This window comes from Dendronephthya gigantea, unplaced genomic scaffold, assembly GCF_004324835.1.
Source record: "Dendronephthya gigantea isolate DGI-Jeju-01 unplaced genomic scaffold, DenGig_1.0 000538F, whole genome shotgun sequence".
NCBI classification, from domain to species: Eukaryota; Metazoa; Cnidaria; class Anthozoa; order Malacalcyonacea; family Nephtheidae; genus Dendronephthya; species Dendronephthya gigantea.
The window spans coordinates 1-22087 of record NW_021163548.1 but is presented as its reverse complement, the minus strand read 5'-3'; the positions used below and the strand labels follow the sequence as shown (position 1 = coordinate 22087).

Here is a 22087-nt window from a genome sequence, read left to right as displayed (position 1 = left end):
GAACTGGTAAACATTATATGGGCTGCTAGCTAGCTGAAAATATTTCTCCTGTGATTTATAGCTTTGGGTAAAACAAACTGTATATTACATACCAAACCCACAATATTAGGACTGCCAGCATCTCCTAACAAATGTGATAGTAGGATTTGCAATGCCGATGCTGTGGCTGTGTCTATATCTACAATGAAACAAGACAACTGCTAACAATTATATTATAGAAATGTCTTTACCGAAATAATAAATTTATATAATTTCAGAAATACATATTTAACTTAAAATAAGAAAGAACAATATATTTTGAAGCCAGGAATGGCATACTGGATCATCTCCTATTGATTCAGTGTTTACTACAGCAAGAAACCTACACAAACTAACTATATTTATACTGCATAATTCTATCAGTTAAAATCACCTACCAGCATAACATATCAAATACATCCTGGAGTCAGATAAAACTTAACAATGATCTTTCTCACCTGCTAACGGGGATTTCAAAATAAAAAAAAGCCAACATTCGTGTTCTTCTACCAGAGACAAAAAGGTCAGCAATGCAGCTTGTTTGAGTTATTTGAACCTGGTATTAGGTTGGGTGCAAAATTTTGAACTGGTAAACATGATATGGGTTGCTAGCTATATTTAATAACTCTTCATACTCTTCGTGCATCAGTATATAATAACTCTTTGTGCATCAGTATATATAAACTCTTCGTACATCAGTATATATGGTATTTGTTTCACCAAGGCAATATATTTCCTGGGTAGTAGCAAGCTCCCAGTAGCTAAACATTTAGTACAATTTGCTTGAGAAATTAATATACCTATATAAATTTCTGGCTACATTATATAACGTATGATACATAAGTGTCCTGTGCAAGGAAAGAATCTTACCTTGGCTATCGAAGAGGGTAAATTCCAATCATCAAAGTATATACCTCAAAATGCAACGTGGCCACTAGGAAGCCTGAGAATGTTACAAATAATAAGCATAAGTCACCATATTATAGTTAACTCTATGTAGACTGTAAAATGGAATGGTTACTATCTTGATATAGTAATTGTTGGTTGGTTTTTCCCCCATCAGATTTCATGAAGAGTAAAGTGCTAGCAACTTTCCTTACATCCAAAATATAAGGTAAATGCATCTGGTTTGATCACACATACTGGAGCAACATTAAGCAGATATAATAAGATGAATAGTACATAATTCAGTATCAATATTCAATATGTGGCTTCAATTCATGAATTTAAAGCCTGAAAGTTTCCAGTTACTAAACAGCTAGTACAATTTCCTTGGGAATTAATTAATAATTAATATAACTTTCTACATTATAGAACCAATATAAGTCTCATGTGAAAAGGAAACAATCTTACCTTGGCTTCTGAAGAAACAGGAACATATCCAACACAAATCTTGAACAAAAAAAAAGTGCTGGTCAAACTATGATTAAGTACAAGAATTTCAACGAATAAAGGTGTGGCTGTTTTACAAAGCAAAAGCAGTCAGTTTTACATGTCACATTGACAGAATGCTGTTATTTTAAACTAAAATTGCTACTGGCCCAGGTAATAAATTACCTACAAATAAACACATGGCAGAGAAGATTATAACCTTTTTAATTTGGTTCAAATGATTTCTAGCTTAAGTATCCCTTCATCCAGGGAAATACAGCATCCAGCACGGCAAATTAAAGAAGGATTAAAAGCCGAGCCATATTACTTTCTGGGCGTACAATGTAACATGCCATATATCACTAAAATGTTATGAGCTTAATACCTTTACTGGCTAGCACGTTGAAAGATTCCCTCGAAATCGGCTTCATCTTCATGCTAGATATTTAAAGGGAAAATTCGTATTAAAATTGGAGCTGAATTAGCTAGCTTTTTAGGAAGAGTATTTCATATTGTACATGGTTTTTTGCATTATTTCTGACCAAACCATTAGCTTTAGAAGATTAAGAGGAAAACAAAATACTTAACTTTGAACACACAGCACGACCAGCTTGCTCACAAAGGTGAAAACTACGAGATCCACATGGCGTCATCTCTGTTGCACCGCCATTTTGAATTTCACCATATTGAAAGGGTAATTTCGCTTGCCTTCAGTTTCTTCCTTGTATAAAACACTGTCTTTGGAATCTGGTACGACATCAAGAAGCTAAAGAAACAATTGTAAAATAACAAAGCTAGTCTAAATCAGAGATATCTTTCTTTTCTGCTTTCCCTGCCAGTCATGTTAGAAGCAATATAGGGGATGGATAATCAAAGGGCTTCCACGAAATAAATTTCACACAAAGCGAGTTTGAAAAGAAATTCTTACTATAAAAGTGCTTGGTCCATCTCTCAGACTACGACTCGAATATCGAGTTCGTTGAACAAACGACGAACCAAGATTCAACTTTTGACCGGAATCTTGTAATAAAATTGACGAGGGTGAAGATCCGCCCTGTTATGTGAGCAGCACCTTTTGTTCTGCATTGTCTAAAATATAAGCAGATAATTTGTTCATTTCGTAAATGCGCGAACAATGGCCGATCTTTTTTAACATCACAAATCTTACTCCTTGAGTTCGATTTTCATTTCAACATTATTCCGGGTATCTTCAATATTAGTTTCCTCATCCTCTCTACGAGATGCAAGACGATCTTTGACAAGATCTACAATCAATTTATCGCTGTCTGCGCTCTTGCTAAGAAGTTCTGTTGTAGTTTCAAGGTGTTGTCTGGCTCCTTCTTTAATGAGTTCGGCCGATAAATCATCTGAGATACAACAATATCAATTCAACATTCCGCCAACGGAAATGCCCAACCGAAACATTGATAAGGTTTGACAGTTCGTTAACAAGTTGTGGGAGAAATCATTCAGAGCACAATTTGACCGAGAACTTTTAAAAAACAATATTAAGTTCACAAATAAATGAGCTTACCAAAGAATTGTTTTGGAATTAAACTTTCTTACATCTCTGTCTCTCCAACAGCTGGTCGTGAAGTTTGTGTTTCATCGAGTTTAGCCGATTTTGTAATCTCAAAATCCACGAAGTATTTCCAGTTGGTCTTCATACCAGAATCTCAGCCCTTCCTTGACACACGCAACTGCAGCCATTGATTGAGTCACACGATTTCTGTACTGAGTCTACAATACCAGTAAATAATGCTAAATAACCGCAAAATAACCCCCCAAATAACCATGAATAACCCCAAAAAAACCCGAATAACACTAAAATAACCCCAAGTTACCCAAAATAACCCTATATAACACTAAGTAACCTCAAATAACCCTAAATAACCGTAAATAATGCAAAATAACCGCAAAATAACCCCCAAATAACCCCAAATAACCCCAAATAACCCCAAATAATCCCCAAATAACCCCAAATAATCTCAAATAATCCCTAAATAACCCCAAAAATCCCCCAAAAATCCCCCAAAAATCCCCCAAAAATCCCCCAAAAATCCCCCAAAAACCCCCAAATAACCCAAAATAACCCCCAAATAACCCCCAGGTAACCCTAAATAATCCCTAAAATAACCCTAAATAATCCCCAAAATAACCACAAACGAACCCTAAATAACCCCAAAAAACCCTAAATAATCTTAAAAAATGCTAAAAAAACGCCCCCAAAAACCCCCAAATTACCCCCAAAACACCCCTAGATAACCCCAAATTACCCCCAAATAACCCAAATAACCCCAAATTACACCCAAGTAATCCCCAAGTAACCCTTAAGTAACCCCCAAATAACCCTAAATAACCCCAAAATAACTCCTAAATAACCCCCCAAATTACCCTTAATTAACCCCAAATTACACCAAATAATCCCCAAATAACCCCAAAAAGACCCTAAAAAAACCCCTAAATAACCCTAAATAACCGTAAATAATGCTAAATAACCGAAAAATAACCCCCAAGTAACCCCAAAAAACCCCTAAATAACCCTTAAACAACCCCAAATAGCCCCCAAAAAACCCCAAAAAACCCCAAATAACCCCCAAATAACTCTAAAAAACCCTTAAAATAAATATAAATAACCCCCAAATAACCCCCAAATAACCTTAAATAACCGCCAAATAACCCCAAATAAGCCTAAGTAATCGTATGTAACCCTATGAAACCATAAAAAACCCCAAAGCACCCTAAATAACCCCCAAGACACCCCTAAATAACCCCAAACTTCCTAAATAACACCTAAATAACCCCAAATAACCCCAACTACCCTAACATAACCCCCAAAACCCCCCAAGAAACCCTAGATAGCCCTGAGTGACCTCAAATAACCCCAAATAACCGTAAATAATGCAAAATAATTGCAAAATAACCCCTCAAATAACCCCAAGTAACCCCCAAAATAACCTAAAATAACCCCCAAATAATCCCAAATAACCCCTAAAATATCTCCAAATAACTTAAATAACCCCAAATACCCCCCAAATAACCCTAAATAGCCCTACGTAACCACAAATAACCCTATATAACCGTTAATAATGCAAAATACCCTTAAAATAACCCCCAAATAACCCCAAATTACCCAAAATAACCCCTAAAAAACCCCAAATAACCCCCAAATAAAAAGTCAAAGTGTAAGGAAGTAGAAAAATAAGCCTCGCTGACCGGAAGTGACGTCATAATTAGATTAAGTGGGTGTGTCTGACCACGCCCACAAAAAATCGGAAGTGGAAAGATAAAGCATCAGGAAGTAGCAAAATAAGCCTTGCTGACCGGAAGTGACGTCATAATTAGATTAAGTGGGCGTGTTTGACCGCGCCCACAAAAAATCAGAAGTGGAAAGTCAAAGCGTAACGAAGTAGCTAAATAAGCCTTGCGAACCAGAAGTGACATCATAATTAGATTAAGTGGGCGTGTTTGACCACGCCCTTAAAGTATCGAAAGTTGAAAGTCAAAGCGTAAGGAAGTAGCAAAATAAGCCTCGCTGACTAGAAGTGACGTCATAATTAGATTAAGTGGGCGTGTCTGTAATTCATAGCTTAAAGTAAAACAAATTATATATTACATACCAAACCCACAATATAAGGACTGCCAGCATCTCCTAGCAAATGTGATAGCAAGATTTGCAATGCCGATGCTGCGGCTCTGTCTGTATCTATAAAGAAACACGACAACTGCTAACACTTATATTATAGAAATGTCTTTACAGAAATATTAAATTTATATAATTTCCGAAATACATGTTTAACTAACGTAAGAAAGAACAATATATTTTGAAGCCAGGATCAATGGCATAACCAAGAATGGCATACTGGATCATCTCTTATTGATTCTGCATTACTACATCAGGAAACCTACACAAACTAACTATATTTACACTGGATAATTCTATCAGTTCTAAAACAGTTCATCCTGCAGTAAGCAACATCGGTTGTTAAAAATCACCTACCAGCGTAACATATGTTTCACATCATTCAACCATGAACGACAAATGATAACATCCTTGTCTGTAACGATATCACCCTGACTCTTTTCAATTTGCCCCTAGACAGGTTCAACAACAGATATAAAGCACAAGATGATAAGAAGCACACCCAATATTGGAGTTACCAGAAACACATCTAGTAATAACATGTTAATTTCACATGTTTACATACCCTGTGTTTTCTCTATTATAAAAAAGTCACCACTAAATGCAGAAGATACTTTTGAACCAACAACATCCCGAGAGACCACTAAAAAGTTTTCATTATAAAGTTAAGACAATGAAATAAGCTAGTCTTGATAATAGTAATACTTTCAAAAATATCCTGGAGACAGACAAAACTTATAATAATGATCTTTCTCACCTGCCAACAGGGATTTCAAAAGAAAACAAAGCCAACTTTGTGTTCTTCTCCCAGGGACAAAAAGGTCAGCAATGCAGCTTGTTTGAATTGTTTAAGCCTTGTATTCAGTCGGTTACCATGAATGATGAAGAAGAAATGCCTAAAAATATGTTTGTTGGCTTTTTAGCATAGGTGAAAATTTTGAACTGGTAAACATTATATGGGTTGCTACAATCATTTTCAAAAGAGTTGGGACAGGTAGCCAAATTAATTAACGATTTATAAGACAAACCCAGATCCCTCGCGCCCCCTTTTCAATGTTGTGTCCCAAATAGACGGACATTTTGTTCCGAAACGTGTTTGGATTTGAAAACCAACATTGATTGGGGGGAGGGAGGGGGTATGTATGGAAATCATCCTATATAGTAGATTTTAGCTAAAAATAGTAGGTGTCCCAACTACTTTTAAAAATGATTGTAGCTAGCTGAAAATATTTCTCTTGTGATTCATAGCTTTAGGTAAAACAAACTGTATATTACATACCAAACCCACAACATTAGGACTGTCAGCATCTCCTAACAAATGCGATAGTAGGATTTGTAATGCCGATGCTGTGGCTCTGTCTATATCTACAAAGAAACAAGACAACTGCTAACAATTATATTATAGAAATGTCTTTACCGAAATATTAAATTCTTATAATTTCAGAAATACATGTTTAACTTACATAAGAAAGAACAATATATTTTGAAGCCCAGGAATACTGGATCATCTCTTATTGATTCAGTGTTTACTGCAGAAACTAACCTACACAAACTAAGTATATTTATACTGGATAATTCTATCAGTTCTAAACAGTTTATCCTGCAGTAAACAACATCTTTTTTTAAAAATCACCTACCAGCGTAACATATCAGAAATATCCTGGAGTCAGATAAAACTGAATAATGATCTTTCTCACCTGCCAACAGGGATTTCAAAATAAAACAAAGCCAACATTCGTGTTCTTCTACCAGAGACAAAAAGGTCAGCAATGCAGCTTGTTTGAATTCTTTGAACCTGGTATTCGGTTGGTTACCATGAATGATGAAGAAATGCCTAAAAATACATTTGTCGGCTTTTTGGCATAGGTGCAAAATTTTGAACTGGTAAACATGATATGGGTTGCTAGCTAGCTGAAAATATTTCTCTTGTGATTCATGGCTTTAGGTAAAACAAATTGTATATTACATACCAAACCCACAATATAAGGACTGCCTGCATCTCGTAACAAATATATATATATATATATATATATATAATATATATTATAATATATATAATATATATATATAATATATATATATATAATATATATATATATATATATATATAACTCTTCATGCATCAGTATATATCATAACTCTTCGTGCATCAGTATATATATATATATAAAGTCTTCGTACATCAGTATATATGGTATTTTTTTCACCAACGCAATATATTTCCTGGGTAGTAGCAAGCTCCCAGTTGCTAGGCATATTGTACAATTTGCTTGAGAAATTATTATATACCTATATAAATTTCTGGCTACATTATAACCTATGATACATAAGTGTCCTGTGCAAGGAAAGAATCTTACCTTGGCTATCGAAGAGGGTAAATTCCAATCATCAAAGTATATATCTCAAAATGCAACGTGGCCACTAGGTAACCTGAGAATGTTACAAATAATAAGCATAAGTCACCATATTATAGTAAACTTTATGTAGACTGTAAAATGGAAAGGTTACTCAACTATCTTGATGTAGTAATTGTTGGTTGGTTTTTTCCCCATCAGATTTCATGAAGAGTAAAGTGCTAGCAATTTTCCTTACATCCAAAATATAAGGTAAATGCATCTGGATTGATCACACATACTGGAGCAACATTAAGCAGATGTAATAAGATGAGTAGTACTTATTTGAGTATTAATATTCAATATGTGGCTTCAATTCATGAATTTAAAGCCTGAAAGTTTCCAGTTACTAAACAGCTAGTACAATGTCCTTGGGAATTAATTAATATAGCTTTCTACATTATAAAACCAATATAATTCTCATGTAAAAAGGAAACAATCTTATCTTGGCTCCTGAAGAAACAGGAACATATCCAACACAAATCTTGAACAAAAAACAAAGCACAGGTCAAACTATGATTAAGTACATGAATTTCAATGAATAAAGGTGTGGCTGTTTTACAAAGCAAAAGCAGTCAGTTCTACAGGTCACTTTGACAGAATGCTGCCATTTTAAACTAAAATCGCTACTTGCCCAGGTAATAAATTACTTACAAATAAACACATGGCAGAGAAGATTATAACTTTTTTAATTTTGTTCAAATGATTTCAAGCTTAAGTATCCCTTCATCCAGGGAAATACAGCATCCAGCACGGCAAATTAAAGAAGGATTTAAAAAAGAGCCATATTACTTTCTGGGCGTACAATGTAACATGCCATATATCACTAAAATGTTATGAATTTAATACCTTTACTGGCTAGCGCGTTGAAAGATTCCCTCGAAATCGGCTTCATCTTCATTCTAGATTTTAAAAGGGAAAATTCGTATTAAAATCGAAGCTGAATTAGCTAGCTTTTTAGGAAGAGTATTTTATATTGTACATGGTTTTCTGCATTATTTCTGACCAAACGATTTGCTTTAGAAGATTAAGAGGAAAACAAAATACTTAACTTTGAACACACAGCACGACCAGCTTTCCCACAAAGGTGAAAGCCACAAGGTCCACATGGCATCATCTCTGTGGCATCGCGATTTTGAAATTCACCTCCACAAGTTTCCCAACTGAATCAGTTGAACTGATATTAAACTGTCACAGCTTTAAGAAAATATTTCTACTTCATCTTTTGACAACTGGCTGTTCAGATAAACCTATATACAACGAAAAAAAGCAAAGAAACCCTGAGCTACATTCAGTAATTCAGTGGGAACTAGCAGAGTGCAATGATCGTTGCATACCACCCCAGCGGAGGAAAGAAACCCCCACCGTGGCAGCATACAGCAAGTCAAAGAACTCAAGCCAGAACCCACCTTTTAGTCAACGGCGAACTCCTTCGAACAATCTTCAACTTTGCTGACAATCGTAGAAGATCACATGGTATGATAATGCCGATAAACTCCGGTGATAATTCAAAGTAGTTTGCTGATTTTAATTTGCGATTCCTGTGCGAATACTTGACCGATTTTAATAAAATTGGACCCCTTTAAAGAAGAAATTGTCCTCAGTGGATACATGTTTTTTTAGGTCGATATGTTGCCAATTCGCTATGATATTCACCTTAAAGTGCATGCGTTATATATATTATTCAATATTACACATCAAAGCAGCCTAATCCTTAAAATATTGCCCAAAATGAAATAATAGAAACCTTGGATCAAATGAAAATCAGACTTTTTGAAGGTGGTGTTCCTGTACCGAGCACCATATCACTCACAGAGTGTTATTTTAAGGCAGCTGGAATGCTGATGGCTTGCAGAATTGTGCAAGGGGTCTTGCACCGAATTTTATGGCACAGTGGGTGTTCGATTATTTTGCTCATGGTTTGCATCAGGTGCCTTTGTGCACTGATGACATCCAAAATGAGCTGCCAAAAAAGGTAGCTGAAAAGGTACAATGCACCCCATTATATTTAGGCTTAAATATTGTCACAGCAATTGCCATTGACGAACAACAAAATGCTCCCGAATCATTTAGGCAACAACATTTGAATTACACATGCACTGTAATTTTTCCACAATTTTATGGCACAAATAAAATTTCTATAGTAAAATATTAAGGAAGCCACAGAAGGGTGCATATTATACTGCAGTCCATTATTATACCATGTGGAATTGTGCTTCATGAGTGTCCATTTTAAATTATCTGATTAAAATAGCCCAGAGGATTTTAAACATAATAATTTTTTTGATAATGAGTTGCAAGAAATAATTTGTGATGATGAAGTTCTAATTACAGTGCTAAATTCTGCAGTTGGTTAGGTTTGGTAAAAATATACTGCAAACTATTCATTAACCCAGCATTTTCCTTCTGTTTTTAACATATCTCACTTCTAACTCACTCTATGAAATCAGTAAAAGCTTACATAGGTGTTTATTAAGTAGTGTGCTAAAAAATGTTGTTAAGGACCAGATAACGAGGCAATAGATCATAATGAGCTTGCAACTGTATCTTTCACAAATATAGCCGAATATTGGAGCAAATATCATGTAGCTTGCAATAAATATTGTCTGGAGAAGGCCTCCTAAGGCATAATTTATGCTGAAAACAATAATTAAATAATGATTGTGTAAAAAAATTATATTGCATTCACATGTGATAGCAATTCTAACAGGATTTGGTAATAATAAAGGATTGTAATTATATCTTGTGTAATAATTGCAGTGAAATTAACAACCAGCATTTCCAAATTTTGCTTGATTGCATACAAAATATTATCTTGAATTTGAGGTTGATATTGTTATTATATTCTAACTACAATGTTTAGGTTGAGATGTTATACCAGGAAATTACATGACAATTATCAATTAATTGTCCGATTTTCAGAAGTCTTCACTTCAGTCTCACCATGCACAAATATTAAAGCATCTACAAAATTTTGCGAGGGTGAAGCGTCAGAAGCGATCCATATAGTTGAGTAAATCAAGAATAAGAAACCAACAGTGACTTATTAAAACACGAGGCGTGGTTGTTCTTTGTGGTGAATGTGGTTGAATTTTCGGGATTGTTTCTTGCTCAGAGAAGTGAGAGAACGAATGGTGAAACAACATGTAATATGATAGGTAGCCCAACACTCGTGTTCTGCGCGCGTACACGCTACTCAGTGATTAGCATATATTAATTTATACTAAGGTTGGCAACTTTATCACCAATTATCAATAATATATCAAATACATACATGTCAAACTTCGATAATTTGGATCCAAAACCATAGTCAAGAACCTAACCAGTGTCAACAGAAATAATAAAATCAATTCCAAAGTTTGCAGTGAACCCTTGCTTAGCCCATGTGCCATCATAACTCACAGCAATCTCTGCAACATCTGACTCAACAATGACTGCTATTTCCATATCTACGAGACTCATCATTGGTAACTTTCAACTCTCCACCTAATTCCCAATTATGCAAGGACTGAAATGCACTTGCTAGGTTTGAAAGTTCAATCATTCGATAACCATACTCGCCATCAAAATCCTCTCTTCTATCTATATCTTCACTTGTAAGCTTTCGTATTGAAGCAGTTTCATTCAGTGATGTTGACCCACATGGCGTTGATGTCGCTGATGAAACACACTCAGAAGAGCTACTTTGACCATTGAAGCACGATTGTCTTGCTCATAAATCTGAATCCTGCAATATTAGAACGGAGTACGAAGGTATTTTATAAACAAAATCATTATCTGAGTATAATCTTTTATCCAAATTTAATAATCATCCAACAATCACTGTAAACATAATTATACACAGTATCTCAAACTTAGATAAAATCGACAAACTTACAGGAGATATCTTCCAGTAGTTGTTTTTCAAAATATTTATTTGGTTGTTTTAAAAGACAATTGTTGAATGGTTTTATAAAGCTCCACTCTTCACTCTTGATGCGTCCGCCATTTTAATTTAGTTTTCTGGATACTTCATGTTGTGCAAATGAAATGGATTCACACCAAAACGAAAAATGTAAACAAAGCTCGCACATGCGTAGAAGCGACTGGAAATTGCGGTGAAGAGCGATGGTGGAAATTGCGGTGAAGAGCAGTGGAAATTGCGGTGAAGAGCGGTGGAAATTGCGGTGAAGAGCGGTGGAAATTGCGGTGAAGAGCGGTGGAAATTGCGGTGAAGAGAGCCGAAATTGCGGTGAAGAGCGGTTGAAATTTTTTATTTTTTTGCCAGTTTTAATATCAAAAAAAGTATATTCGATATCATATACTTTTATAAAGCATGCACAATACAAAAGAAAAAAACGCATATAAACTTAGATATAAAAGAGAAAACTACTTTATCTTATATTAGAGTTCCATTCCGACAACGAGATATCTGTAGTTGAAGGAATGTTTACAGTTCTCCAAGAAGGAGTACCACGAACACACACAACGTGTTTTTTCAAGTCACAAATGCAAAATAGACAAATATTAATAGAATAATATCTATTATTTGCTGCGAGAAAGCCTTTACGTTTTTCCTTCCCCATCTTTCGGCGCCATAGTTCGCTCTGAAATCAAATAAGCACGGAAACACTAAATTAAAGTAACCGCTCACTTGCATTTGACATTTTCAACCGAAATATACAAGATAAAGCAGTAAAAATCGGCAGGAATATCACCATGTACCTAAGCAAGACTTCCAACTTTTCCCGAACTTCTTCGAGACTGCAAGTGCAAAGACTGAGTTTCGTCTAGATTGTAGGTTCAACTGCCTTTTATTACCTCAAAGACAATGTTTTAAACAGTGGTTTTTAAACAGGAGGCCTGGTAAATTTCACAATTTTCTTGGGGGAGGAGATGCCCCCCCATCCTTCGTTCCCAGGTTTTTGGAGTACAGGAGATGCCCTCCCCCTTGACAGTGCTCTATCCCCGCGGCCCTGACCATGAGGACCTATTACGTGCTAATCCCAATGCCAGATATTTCCTATTTTTTACGTAAATTAAGTAATGATTGCACAACCATCTTTTTAAAATTCTTTTACGACAGTGTTCTGGGAATCGAACCCAGAAGCCACAAACGCGTTTTTATCACTATCAAACAACACGTTTTGGTTTGGCTCCAGGCCTGGACACTCTTTTTTAAAGCCAAACGAAAAGGAGGGAAACCGGAGTGCCCGGTGAAAAACCCTCCAAAGGTAACCGGAATTTCAGGTTACCTGACCGGCGGTCCGAATTTGGTATTTTTATTAGAAATCGTCCGCAATGACATGCAACTCAGTTTTTATCTATAATTCATCGTTTCAGCTCGGCTAATTTCAAACCGAGTCCCAGGAATTGCCATGCAATTCTTGATCCTCGTTAATTCGATTCTTCTGGTGGTCTAACCTACGGAGCGCGCGCACATTTAGAGCGCGCAAAACATCATGCTGTTAGACATTCAACTGCGCTTTGTCCGACAATGGCAACGAAAATTATTTCCGAATTATTCAAATGTTCATTTTATGATAAAAAAATACTTCGTATTCACGACTTGCATGCTTTTTCATATCAAACTGATGTAGACGATAACACTTTTCTTCTACCCCTTTTTTAAGACATGCCTCATGACTGTTTTTATTTTTATTTTATACGTTCTGGATTACGGTTGACCGAATATGAAGGAAATAAACGTAATCGGGCTGAACATGCAACTTACTCAATATGGCTAATCAATAATGTTCCCGTACCTTTAAATTTTCGTAACGTATAATTACCTTTGGTAAACAATGTATCGAATTTCACTTGCTTCATTGCTCCACTCCAAACAGTTATCTTCTTCTTCAACAGCATCTCGACGGTTGGGCGTGTAAGAAATTAAACAACATAGTAAGTGTGTCAAAATGCAAAGGTTTTTCTTAGAGGGTTTGTTTTTCATGCAAGAGAGTACTATACAATATTAAACCTACAGTTTAAACATTTTACCTCGAGATACCCCCCACTATAAGTCCAGTTATCATGCAATGCAATTTGGGAGGTATGTTTTCTCCTCTTATACAAATTTCATCAAGTTAGTGAAAGTGATTAGATTACGTTTATTTCCTTCATGTTCGGGATTAATCGGATTTTTCAAAGCTTACAACTGCAAACCAAAAAATTAATACGAACAAGGGAAAAAGAGGAGTACTAGTGTCTAAACAGCAAAGCACTTATTTTTTTTCACTTCAAAATTCCATGCTAAGGTATAATTTTTGTTGCCACTGACGGACGGTCCTTCGAAACGCATTATAACAGGCTGAACAGAGAACTTATATAATCATATAAGTACTTGCGATTACCTTCGTATTAATCTAAACTTAGGCTAATACGAATTCGATATTTTCTCTAACAAATTGCATTTTGTTAGTTTCTTTTGAACGCTTTAAAGCCATCATGCATACGCAGACGCTACGTCGTTGGATTTCACACTTATTCACACAAGTGACAAAACTAGGAATTTTTTTATCGAGAAAACTCGAAAAATGCCCTCATAAGAGCTGTGAGAAATTTCCTGTTATCATGCATAGTCGAAAAGGTTGAAATGCCACTTGATGTGTGAATGTACTAGGTTAGACCACAAGGAGGATCCAATGCCATGCAGCATGCACATGCACTAATTATGCATACCTATAGTATATACCTCAACCAGCTTCCACTTGATCCTGCGACGCTCCTCCAACATCTAATTCATCACTGATCCTGCGACGCTCCTCCAACATCTAATTCATCACTGATTCTGCGATGCTTCTCCAACATCTAATTCATCACTGATCCTGCGACGCTCCTCCAACATCTAATTCATCACTGATCCTGCGACGCTCCTCCAACATCTAATTCATCACTGATCCTGCGATGCTCCTCCAACATCTAATTCATCACTGATCCTGCGATGCTCCTCCAACATCTAATTCATCACTGATCCTGCGACGCTCCTCCAACATCTAATTCATCACTGATCCTGCGACGATCCGTCTGGTCCTGCGACGATCCTTCAACATCTGATCCTGCAACGATACTTTAGAACAAAGATATCATATAAATTTTATAAGTAACAAATATCACTTAGATACCAGTATCATACCATACCATACCATACCACACCATCTGATCCTGAGACGATCCTTCCTCATCTGATCCTGCGACGATCCTTCAACATCTGATCCTACAACGATACTTTATCAAAATTATATGACATTAATTTTCAAGTCACAAATGTCACTTAGGTAGCAATACCATACCATACCATACCATAACACACCACACCATACCGTACCATACCATCTGATCCTGCAACGATTCTTGAACATCTGATGCTGCAATGATCCTCCTGATCCTGCAACGATCCGTCATCATCTGAAAACAAAAGTATGATATGAATAATTTCCAAGAGAGAAATGTCACTTATGTATATCGAACCTCCAACACTCGAACCTCCAACACTCCAACGTCAGTCACTCGTGGCCTTCGCATTGCGCACGCGAATACAAAATGTCATACACGTTTTAGTACAAAATATCATGCACGTTTGAATACAAAATGTCATGAACGTTTTAATACAAAATATCATGCACGTTTTAATACAAAATGTCATGCACGTTTTAATACAAAATATCATGCACGTTTTATTACAAAATGTTATGCGCGTTTTGGTACAAAATGTCATGCACGTTTTAATACAAAATGTCATGCACGTTTTAATACAAAATGTAATGCACGTTTAAAAAAAATGTCATACACGTTTTAATACAAAATGTTATGCGCGTTTTAGTACAAAATGTCTTGCACGTTTTAATACAAAATGTCATGCACGTTTTAATACAAAATGTCATGCACGTTTTAAAACAAAATGTCATGCACGTTTTATTACAAAATGTTATGCGCGTTTTGGTACAAAATGTCATGCACGTTTTAATACAAAATGTCATGCACGTTTTAATACAAAATGTCATGCACGTTTTAATACAAAATGTCATGCACGTTTAAAAAAAATGTCATACACGTTTTAATACAAAATGTTATGCACGTTTTGGTACAAAATGTCATGCACATTTTAATACAAAATGTCATGCACGTTTTAATACAAAATGTCATGCACGTTTTATTACAAAATGTTATGCGCGTTTTGGTACAAAATGTCATGCACGTTTTATTACAAAATGTTATGCGCGTTTTGGTACAAAATGTCATGCACGTTTTAATACAAAATGTCATGCACGTTTTAATACAAAATGTCATGCACGTTTAAAAAAAATGTCATACACGTTTTAATACAAAATGTTATGCGCGTTTTGGTACAAAATGTCATGCACGTTTTAATACAAAATGTCAAGCACGTTTTAATACAAAATGTCATGCACGTTTTAATACAAAATGTCATGCACGTTTTAATACAAAATGTCATGCACGTTTTAATACAAAATGTCATGTACGTTTCAATACAAAATGTCATGCACGTTTGAATACAAAATGTTTTGAACGTTTTAATACAAAAAGTTATGCACGTTTTAATACAAAATGTTATGCACGTTTTAATACAAAATGTCATGCAGGTTATAATACAAAATATCATGCACGTTTTAATACAAAATGTCATGCACGTTTTAATACAAAATGTCAGGAACGTTTTAATACAAAATGTCATGCAGGTTTAAATATAAAATGTCATGCACGTTTTAATAAAAAAAAGTCATCCACGTTTTAATGCAAAATGTCATGCACGTTTTAATACAAAATGTCATGCACGTTTAAATACAAAATGTCATGCACATTTTAATACAAATTGTCATGCAGGTTTTAAAACAAAATGTCATGCACGTTTTAATACAAAATGTCATGCACGTTTTAAAACAAAATCTCATGCACGTTTTAATACAAAATTTCATGCACGGTTTATTACAAAATGTCATGCAGGTTTTAATACAAAATGTCATGCACGTTTTAATACAAAATGTCATGCACGTTTTAATACAAAATCTCATGCACGTTTTCGTACAAAATGTCATGCACGTTTTAATACAAAATGTCATGCACGTTTGAATACAAAATGTTCTGAACGTTTTAATACAAAATGTTATGCACGTTTTAATACAAAATGTCATGCACGTTTTGGTACAAAATGTCATGCAGGTTTTAATACAAAATGTCAGGCACGTTTTGGTACAAAATGTCATGCACGTTTTGGTACAAAATTTCATGCACGTCTTAATACAAAATGTCATGCACGTTTTCATACAAAATTTCATGCACGTTTTGGTACAAAATGTCATGCACGTTTTGGTACAAAATGTCATGCACGTTTTAATACAAAATTTCAAGCACGTTTTGGTACAAAATGTCATGCACGTTTTAATACAAAATGTCTTGCACTTTTTAATACAAAATTTCATGCACTTTTAATACAAAATGTCATGCACGTTTTAATACAAAATGTTATGCGCGTTTTGGTACTAAATGTCATGCACGTTTTAATACAAAATGTCATGCACGTTTTAATACAAAATGTCATGCACGTCTTAATACAAAATGTCATGCACGTTTTAATACAAAATGTCATGCACGTTTTAATACAAAATGTCTTGCACTTTTTAATACAAAATTTCATGCACGTTTTAATACAAGATGTCATGCACGTTTTAATACAAAATGTCATGAACGTTTTATTACAAAATGTCATGCAGGTTTTAATACAAAATGTCATGCACGTTTTAATACAAAATGTCATGCACGTTTTAATACAAAATGTCATGCACGTTTTAAAACAAAATGTCATGCACGTTTAAATACAAAATGTCATGCACGTTTTAATACAAAATGTCATGCAGGTTTTAAAACAAAATGTCATGCACGTTTTATTACAAAATGTCATGCACGTTTTAAAAGAAAATCTCATGCACGTTTTAATACAAAATTTCATGCATGGTTTATTACAAAATGTCATGCAGGTTTTAATACAAAATGTCATGCACGTTTTAATACAAAATGTCATGCACGTTTTAATACAAAATCGCATGCACGTTTTCGTACAAAATGTCATGCACGTTTTAATACAAAATTTCATGCACGTTTTAATACAAAATTTCATGCACGTTTTAATACAAAATGTCTTGCACTTTTTAATACAAAATTTCATGCACGGTTTAATACAAAATGTCATGCACGTTTTAATACAAAATGTCATGAACGTTTTATTACAAAATGTCATGCAGGTTTAAATACAAAATGTCATGCACGTTTTAATACAAAATGTCTTGCACTTTTTAATAAAAAATGTCATCCACGTTTTAATACAAAATGTCATGCACGTTTTAATACAAAATGTCATGCACGTTTTAATACAAAATGTCATGCACGTTTTGTGATGTCTAGACATCAAAGGATACATGGGGATAGAAAAAGTAATAAAGCACGAGGCAGGGTTGCCAAGAAAACGAGAGAGGAGAGAGAAGGAGCTAGAGAGTTGTAGTAGATAAAAAAGCAATAAAGTTATAGAATATTACACTGGCGACGAGGATTCAGAACAAATACACGCGTCATGGCAGAAATAATCGATCCAGCTTTAGCCACAGCTGGCAAAACATGCGAATTAGGACAGGACCCGTCGAAATATCTCGAAAAATTCAACGTTTGGTACGAACATACGAGCCTTTTAGCCGACTCTATTGGCGTCAAAGACAAGCCACAAAAGCTACTTCTTACACTGTTATGGGGAGGACAAGAGTTTAGAAAATTCGCACAGAATGCCGGCGTAATACACGCATCTGGCGACGACCAAGATTCACTCGAAAATGCCATTGAGAAAATACGAGCAGCGTGTCGCAAACATGTCAACTTGTCCATGGCCGTTTACAAATTAATGCACTCGAAGCAAGGCACAAAAACAGTCACAGAATACGCAAAGGAACTTGAGCAACTAGCTATACAATGTCAATTCGATGAACACGCGTATACGAAAGAACGAGCAAAAAAGGATGCTTTAATTTTCGGTACTTCAGACGAGAAACTACGCCAAGAAGCCCTAGCTAAAGATTTCGACTATGATACACTTATCAAAGTAGCCCTGGGTTACGAACAGTCACGAAAAGCCAGCGGTACAATACGAGCCACCGCAGCAAATGAAGACATTAGACAAATCACAACTACCCAAGAAGAAGTCGAGAGCATAGTTGCCCGTGTTATGGTAGGTAAATACAGCGCTCGCAGAACCAGGGGCTCCGCCAAAGTAGAACAATCAGAGACCAAATGCCCAAACTGCCCGCCACACTACAAACCCCATGACCCCAGCCACTGCCCCGCACAAGGCAAAACTTGTGCAGTATGCAAAAAGAAAAACCACTTTGCCCGTTCCCCTGCTTGCCAAGGGGAGACATCGATAAGAGCACTAGAAAGGAACGATGACCACTACGATTATGAAACCTACCCCCTCAGCAGCTTAGAGGCAGTAGAAATAGGACAGATAGCTGAAAAAAATCCAGAAAACAAAGTAACCCTCGACATTAATCACCAGACAATGGAGTTATTTGTAGACTCTGGCTGTAAGAAAACCATTATTCCCCACAGTCAATATTCTGCACGATTTGGCAAAATCAAGCACACCACAACCAAATTCCGCCCATATGGCACGCAAGCCTACCTCACAGCTCTTGGAGAGCTGCCAGTCACATTGCGGGCCCAAAATGGGGCGCGGCATAACACAACAATCTATGTCGTGCAAGGACACCAGATTGAACCGCTACTAGGTGACGCAGATGCCAAAGCCCTTGGGATTCTAACCATAAACAAAGAGGGGTACCAGCCAGCAGATACTAAAACCCAACCACAAAAGGATGAGATTGCAAGCATCACTGATGATATTCGGGCATCGGGAATCCATGTTAAGACCGGCAAAGACCCGGACGAGACCGTACCACTAGAGGAGAAAGCCCGCGTCCAAGCTATCATTGACAAACACCCAGCAGCATTCGCAGGCATAGGCCTGCTGAAAGACGAAGCAGTCAACTTCCACATAGACCAAACAGTCCCACCAGTTGCAGCTCCATACCGACCAGTCCCACTGGCCTATCGAAAAAAATTAAGTGCCCATCTGCAAGCCCTCAGAGAAGAAGACAAGATTGAGGACGTTGATCCCAACACCCACTGCCCCTGGATATCCAATGTGGTCATCACTGAAAAGAAACAAAAGGGACAAATACGTATGAATATAGATATGAGAGAAGCCAACAAAGCCCTCCACCGCACTAAACGGCATGTGGACACAGTGCAAGAGATATGACACAAGCTGGAAGGAGCCACCCGATTCTCGGAGATGGACATGGGACATGGGTATCACCAAATCGCCCTGGCAGAAGATTCGCGGCACATAGGCACTTTCCAAACACACGAAGGACTCCACCGCTTTAAAGTCCTTTTCTTTGGAGCATCACCAGCAACAGAATTGTTTCACGACCGCGTCAAGGCAGCACTGGCAGACATACCAGGCTGCACCTCAATCCACGACAACATCTTAGTATGGGGACGCACACCAGAAGAGCATGAAGCCAACCTCGAGGCTTGCCTCATCCGACTGGAAGAGAAAGGCCTCACCCTCCGACCAGAGAAGTGCACATTTGGTGCAACATCAGTATCCTGGTTTGGAACCATCTTCTCCAAGTCTGGTATGTCCGCTGACCCAAAAAAGATTCAAGCTATCAAAGAAGCTGGCCCACCGCAAAATGCAGAAGAAGTTGAAAGTTTTCTCCAGGCATGTCAGTTCAACGCCCGCTTTATGTTCAACACCGAGAATGCCTACGCACAGATCACTAAACCCCTGCGAGAATTGACACGAAAAAACAACAGATTTTTGTGGACTGCAGAGTGCCAACAAGCATACAAAGATATCCTACAAACGATGACCAGCGACACAGCCCTGAGACCGTTTAACCCAACACTGAAAACCATCCACATTACAGACGCGGGACCAGAAGGAATTGCAGCCAGTTGCTACCAAGAAAAACCCAACGGATCCTGGGTCCCTATCGACCATGCAAGCAGGGCCTTGACACCTTGCGAACAGAATTATTCCCAAACCGAGAAAGAGTCTCTCGCGCAATCATGGGGAATGAACATTCACCGCTACTACCTGCTAGGCATCCCATTCGACTCGTACACAGATTACCAGCCACTCATACCTATCTACAATGGTACCAAGCGGGGAAATGCCCGCATCGAACGCCAACGACTAAAGGTCCAAGACTTTCAATACACCATGAAATACATGCCTGGCAAGACCAATCCATGCGACTACCAATCCAGACACCCACTACCGCTGAGTCAATACACCTCCCAGGAAATGGAAAAACTCGTCATTGACCAAGATGATGACCTGTGCATCAGCAAGATCGTCACAGACGACTTACCAGACGCAGTGACCACCAAGATGGTCCAACAAGCAACAAAACAGGACCCAATCATGCAGAAACTCATCGCAAGCATCAACAAAGGGCACATCTCAGACGATAGAGACCTGCAAGACTACCGCCAAGTGTTCAATGAACTAACCCACTGGAATGGTATCATTCTAAGAGGGGATAGAATACTCATTCCAGACGCAGAAGTGACCCCCGGCACAGGCAGCCTGCGAAACCAGGTGGTCGACACCGAACACGAAGGCCATCTAGGAACCGTCAAATGCAAGCAACTACTCCGCAGCAAAGTTTGGTTTCCCCGCCTAGATGCTATGGTTGAGGCTAAGGTCAAAAGCTGCTTGGGTTGCCAAGCAACTACTTATAAGCCCACTCGTGACCCCCTGAAGCCAACACCACTACCAGACCGACCATGGCAACGAGTCGACATGGACTTCTGGGGACCACTACCGAATGGAGAATACATATTGGTAATCATCGATGAATACTCTCGATACCCCGAGGTAGAGTTCGTCCACAGCACCAGCTCACCAGCAGTCATCCCTCACCTAGACAGAGTCTTTTCCACCCATGGCTTCCCAGAGATGGTAAAAACAGACGGGGGGCCACCATTTAATGGCCACGACTACCACCAGTATATGCAATGGTGCGGCATAAAGGCAGTCGTTGTCAGCCCAGAAGATCCAGAAGCCAATGGCCTTGCCGAGAACTTCATCAAAGCCATGAAGAAAGTTTGGCACATCGCACACATTGAAGGGAAGAACCACAAGCAAGAATTATACAAGTTCCTAAGACATTATCGCGCTACCCCACACAGCTCAACAGGCAAGGCACCAGCAGAAGTCTTGTTCAACCGAAAATTTCAAGTACGACTACCACAGAAGAATGAACCGACCCAAGACACCGAGATAATAGAACGGAACAAAGAAGCCAAGGCAAAACAGAAAGCCTACAAGGATGCAAAAACCAGCACCAGACCACACACGATTACAGTTGGCGACCAAGTCCTCCTGCTACAGAAGCAGAGCAAGTCAAAACCAAGATACGACCCAAAGCCTTACAAGGTCATCGACGTCACGGGCACACAAATCACCGCAGCAAGAGGCACCACCATCAGAAAACGAGATTCACAACGTTTCAAAGTCATCGCCAATCCTACGACAAAACGATACAGAGCAGCAAGATACCCGCTGAACCTCCACGATGACCACGACGATACCTTCAGCTACGAC

General features: G+C 37.5%; 3 long non-coding RNA genes across 12 annotated transcripts; all 3 read right to left on the bottom strand.

The window, feature by feature from the left end:
- Positions 1–88: 88 nt before the first annotated feature.
- On the bottom strand, positions 89–5620 carry LOC114543747. Of its 7 annotated transcripts, none has more exons than XR_003690178.1 (12): positions 5598–5620; positions 5390–5484; positions 5010–5095; positions 2924–3129; positions 2558–2756; positions 2318–2478; positions 1978–2155; positions 1775–1827; positions 1372–1410; positions 889–961; positions 477–574; positions 89–178 (listed from the first exon to the last, which is right to left on the bottom strand). It is a non-coding gene; the product is annotated as an uncharacterized LOC114543747 (long non-coding RNA). The 7 variants fall into 7 exon arrangements; XR_003690179.1 differs by having other exon boundaries at positions 100–178; positions 417–574; XR_003690184.1 differs by having other exon boundaries at positions 101–178; positions 417–479.
- Positions 5621–5908: 288 nt separating this feature from the next.
- LOC114543752 lies at positions 5909–6857 on the bottom strand. Its single transcript, XR_003690190.1, has 3 exons — positions 6730–6857; positions 6312–6397; positions 5909–5928 (listed from the first exon to the last, which is right to left on the bottom strand). It is a non-coding gene; the product is annotated as an uncharacterized LOC114543752 (long non-coding RNA).
- A 531-nt stretch (positions 6858–7388) lies between these two features.
- LOC114543750 lies at positions 7389–10862 on the bottom strand. 4 transcript variants are annotated; one of them, XR_003690188.1, is made up of 7 exons: positions 10828–10862; positions 10700–10743; positions 8835–9005; positions 8478–8675; positions 8275–8327; positions 7546–7909; positions 7389–7462 (listed from the first exon to the last, which is right to left on the bottom strand). It is a non-coding gene; the product is annotated as an uncharacterized LOC114543750 (long non-coding RNA). The 4 variants fall into 4 exon arrangements; XR_003690185.1 differs by having other exon boundaries at positions 7395–7909; XR_003690186.1 differs by lacking the exon at positions 8835–9005 and having other exon boundaries at positions 7395–7909.
- Positions 10863–22087: the final 11225 nt, after the last annotated feature.